Consider the following 4,534-nt stretch of genomic DNA (forward strand, 5'->3'; position numbering starts at 1 on the left):
GCTCACACAGATGTCCCCATGAGCACTACTGTAGCTGTAAAACACACCTTCAGCAGTGTCCCATGGATCATATGACACTGTCCTTTTCTGGAGGCTTTTTTGTTTCTTTTGCAGACAGGATGTCATAGCAGTTTTAGTTTTAAGCCCAACACCACTCATTTAAACTGGTGTAAGGGGAGGGGGGGGAGAAAAACAGTCTCCTTTCATGCACAACTCAAAACAGCCGCCCACTCAGAAAACTGCTCAGGCACGGAGCTTTCATCTCAAGAGATTTACACTATATATGCTCCCTTCCCCCAGACCCATCTCAACAGTGATCACCATATTTTGCTTTGATCTGTTTATTTCAGCTTTTATTTCAGCATTTTAGGCAATTTTACACTACCCAAAACTCTTGGAAGGACACGCTGAATTTCCCAGATAGGCAAAACTTCTGTTCTCTGCTAAATGCAAGCCTAAATCCCTTGCTCAGTTCAGTAGTTTCCCTGCAGAGAGCTGGCAGGCCCACTTTGTGGTTCAGGGTGCCTGTCAGGAACCATGGCAGCCTGGATCTCGGATGCTTCACTAACATTTCTAAGCCCTCAGTTTCAGGCTGTGGTGAATAAGCTCACACAGCAGCTCCAGAGAGGCAGTAGGGCAGCTGGGAGGGGAGACAATTCAAAGTGTCAGCTCTCCCAGGCTTCTCCTCCAGCTTAATCCTACAAGATAGTGTAGCAAAATACAAGGGACACCGGATTCAGAAGGGGAGCTCTCAAGGCCCCTCTGGTCCAAGTTCATGCACTGACTCAGCCTGGTGATTGTTTATGCAAGGCTGACTTCGGAAAGCCTGGCGCCCATGCAGAAGGTGCCAAGTGCCAAAAAAAGCTTCCAGTTCCTCTCGAAACCCCACGGTGTAGTTTTACACCACAGGCACCCGCAGTCGTTTGGGGCAACAAGCAGAAGACAGACTCTCTCCGAGATGCCACTTTCTTTTCAGCCTTCGGGTGACTAGAGCCAAGCCTGAGACTGCTTTGAGGCTTGTAGCTAAACCAGAGCTGCAGCTGGAAGGACGGACCGCAGCATCAGTGCACGTGTGAACAAGCCAGGTTTTACTCATCCAGATCAGATACCAAGAGGAGGAAAGCTCCAGCAGGATGGGCCTCAGGGCAGCCTCCCAGGCTTGCTGGAAACCTGGCCAGCTGCTGCATTCAAAGCTGGAGGTGTCTGAACTGATCCTGCAATCGGCTCTGATTCTTGCACAGATTCCTATCAGCTTCCCTTTTCCTAGAAAGGCGGCTGCTAGGATTCCTGTCTGCCACCCGTTCAGCTGCTGCCAGCACTGCAAATCTGCTCCATGAGAACAACTTTCTTCTACCTAACCAACCAAGGATGCTATGCTTTGTTTCAAAACCCTTTTCTTTGGTCCGCCAGCTCCTCACGGGTACTCTCTCCTCTCCCCCCTCGCTTCCCATGTTTAAGTTCTCCAGGTTTATTAGTCAGCTCTGGAGAACACAAAGTACCAAAGCTGGCCCCAGATCAGTCAAAGCTTCACATCCATCTACAAGAGTCACAAATCAGTAAAGTTGCAGCACTAACAATACACGTCCCCCTTCCTGTCACAGCCTTGTGTTGGCACGCTGCCCTTAGAGCAACTACAGATTTAAGCCAGTGGCATAAGAGAGTAAGTATAAGCCCCTGGCCTCTGGGGCCAGATGGACAAGGAGGCATTGCTCCCAGCATCAACCTGGAGCCAACCGCTTCGTGGCATCTGTGCCCACAGCTCACGTGCATTGCAAAGCACAAGGCAGAAGGAGACTGGCAGCCTTTTAAATGCCTCCTCTCTGAGAGCACAAAATGAGCTCCAAGTCAGCCAGAAGTAAAATTTTTGCTTTGGGAGCTGTATCACCTTTAGGTGATATTGTATACTCAGAGCTTCTTAAAAAAAGAGACAATTAAAATCAGGACCTAACAAATTCACCTGTTACATGGCCAGAGCTGATGCTCTGGAGTACCAGGTAACTGAGCACTGTAATGGGAGCTGAAGGCAAACCTGCCTTTTCCACCTTGTATCAGGGATGTGAGGAATGCAGGCAGGGCTGTGCAGCCCTAGCCAAGGACCCAGTCCCTCCAGTGCTGCAAGTAAGGTCAGGAGAGCCCAGCCTCTTCCCAACACCAACTTCCTTCGGAAACCTGGCGCCGACCGAATTGCCTGCAGGAGAGCGCAGCCCTGTGAACAGCAGCGCTCTCTGCATGCCACAAAAACAGCCAACACCCTGGCGGCTTGGAAAATTCCCAGGTCTCTCCCTGCTGTCCTCCACCACTTCACCCCAGCCACCAGCACTGCCAAAGGCTCCAGGAGGCGCTGGTGAATTTAGGACATAAATCCTCCCTGTCCCACCAGCTGGCACCCCAATAATAAAACTAATTTTAGACTAGAGGGAGAAAAAGATTTCTTCCCACCAGGATCCCACAAGTAATGTCTGCCATATCCATAACAGACATATGATAAGCTCAGGTGCTTTTGCAGTGCAAAGACGTTCTGCCATGCAGAGGGGGAGAAGCTTTCCATCCATGCCGGGGAAGGCTGCCCCGAGCCAGGCCACCGCTTCCCCAGCCCACTGCCATGTTGGTGGCGACAGTCCCCGTGTGAGGAACATCCCCTGCTGGGGCATGCTCCAGCCTCTTGTCCTGTCCGGCTGTAAAGGGCCAAAGCTATACACACCGTGTCTTTTGGAGAGGTTTCTACAGAAACAACAACAAAAAAAGGAAAAAAAATACCACCTCTCACTGCCAGGAAATATTCCTGTTTGCATAAGCTTCCTTCCTCCCTTTTGTCCCATTACTTCTCGGGTCAGCCCTGTCAGTGTCCTTAAGGTACGCCTGTCTCTCGGTGCCTTCAAGTATTTGCTCATTTACATGCTCTTCCCTTTTGTCATCACTTACTGAACACCACATATCGAGCCCACGCAACATTTCCTCTTAAGCCAATTCCTCCAGCCACCAAGTCCTGGTTCAGAAGAAGGCCTGGGAAAAGAATGAACCATACTCATACACACACGGGAACTCAAGGTTTTACTGCACACAGCCTTTTACACCTCCTTTGAAAAGAGAAGTGAAGAAGAGTGACTCACTTGCAAACCCACTTCAACTTTCTGTCCTGAACAGCACTCACCGCAGGCAGGGCTGTCAAGGGTGCACAGACCAAACCCCTACCAACCCAGGCCTGAGTCAAAAAGATCTCACTGTTTTTATTTGGCTGACAGAGCATCGTGGCGGTGGCACCGTGGGTTGGCGTGCAATTAAAATAATCATCAGTTGAGCTTCCAGAGCCTGACACAACATCCTTGGGCAGGGGCAGAAGGGCCATGCTGGGCTTCTGAGCAGGCTTTCATCCGCACCTTTCTCCTCAGGGAAAGTAACACTTCTGGCAAGCTTAATTCACAAGGTGCCTGGGGTTACAGGGTAGATTTTATGAGTACCCAGGCCTAACTGGTCTCCTTTGCTCAATGCAAGGTTCATGACAGCCCTGCCTTGCATTTCTTATACATACAGTGTGACGCTGCACTTTCCTGCTCTCTTTCCAGCCCTGCTAAAAGCCTCTCCCAGCTGCCACACAGTGCCAAGGCCATATAGCACTCACTCAATGAGCTGTGTAGTATCTTTTCACGTAGTGAGAAAGAAAACAGTGGGAAGGCTCCAATTTCTATTTTTAAAAAGGAAGTATAAAGCAAGCGTCAAGGGACTTCCACAAGGTCCCATCATTTGTCCCGTGGAAAAACCAGCACTGTAAAGTGAACATGGAGAATCCCTGACACACAGCAGCCTCCAGGGAGACGGCAGCCCTGCTTTCCCGGTGGAAATGCCCAGCAAACGCCCTTTGCTCCCTGCAATGCAAGCCACCCGCAGCAGAACAGCAAATATCTTTATCGCCTTTTTGGAGAAAGGCAAAAGGACAAGCCAGCAGTGAGTGCCACGCCAGAAACTGCACCTAAGCTTCCCAAGTTTTAAGGCAGTTTTACCAGCAGACTGGCCTCCTTCCTCAGCCTTCAAACCAGCACTGCGCAGAGGAGCGGCAGCGAGCGGGAAGCCAGCCAGCTGGGGACACTCTGGGAGGGGACAAGGAAGCAGAAGCAGGGAGGGAACATGTCGCTTTTTCCTATAAATCACCACGTTCACGTGAACTGGATGTCTCTGAGCAGGAAAAAGAAAGCTCATTCCAGCAAAACAGAGAAGTTTCACGCAGCCCCAGGGCATGTCCCATTGCTTTTCCAAGCGGGGTTTTCCTTGTGCCCAGAGAGCACAACTGGCCTCTCCTGCTCCTTGCTGCAGCCATCGCCAGCTCCCACCTGGCATGCACGCACCCTCTGATGTTGCTCATGGCCACAGGAAATTAAACAGAGGCCCACGGTCACAGCAAACACAATGCCGTCTGCAACACACAGCTCAGTTGGGATCACTTCTCGGAGAGCAGCAATGGGTGACGGCCAATGTCCTAGTATCACAAATGGGGGAAGGCCTCCACCCCCGCCTCCCTGCATCCCCAGGAACTGGGGCA

The sequence above is a fragment of the Pygoscelis adeliae genome, unplaced genomic scaffold, assembly GCF_000699105.1.
Source record: "Pygoscelis adeliae isolate BGI_AS28 unplaced genomic scaffold, ASM69910v1 Scaffold161, whole genome shotgun sequence".
NCBI lineage: Eukaryota > Metazoa > Chordata > Aves > Sphenisciformes > Spheniscidae > Pygoscelis > Pygoscelis adeliae.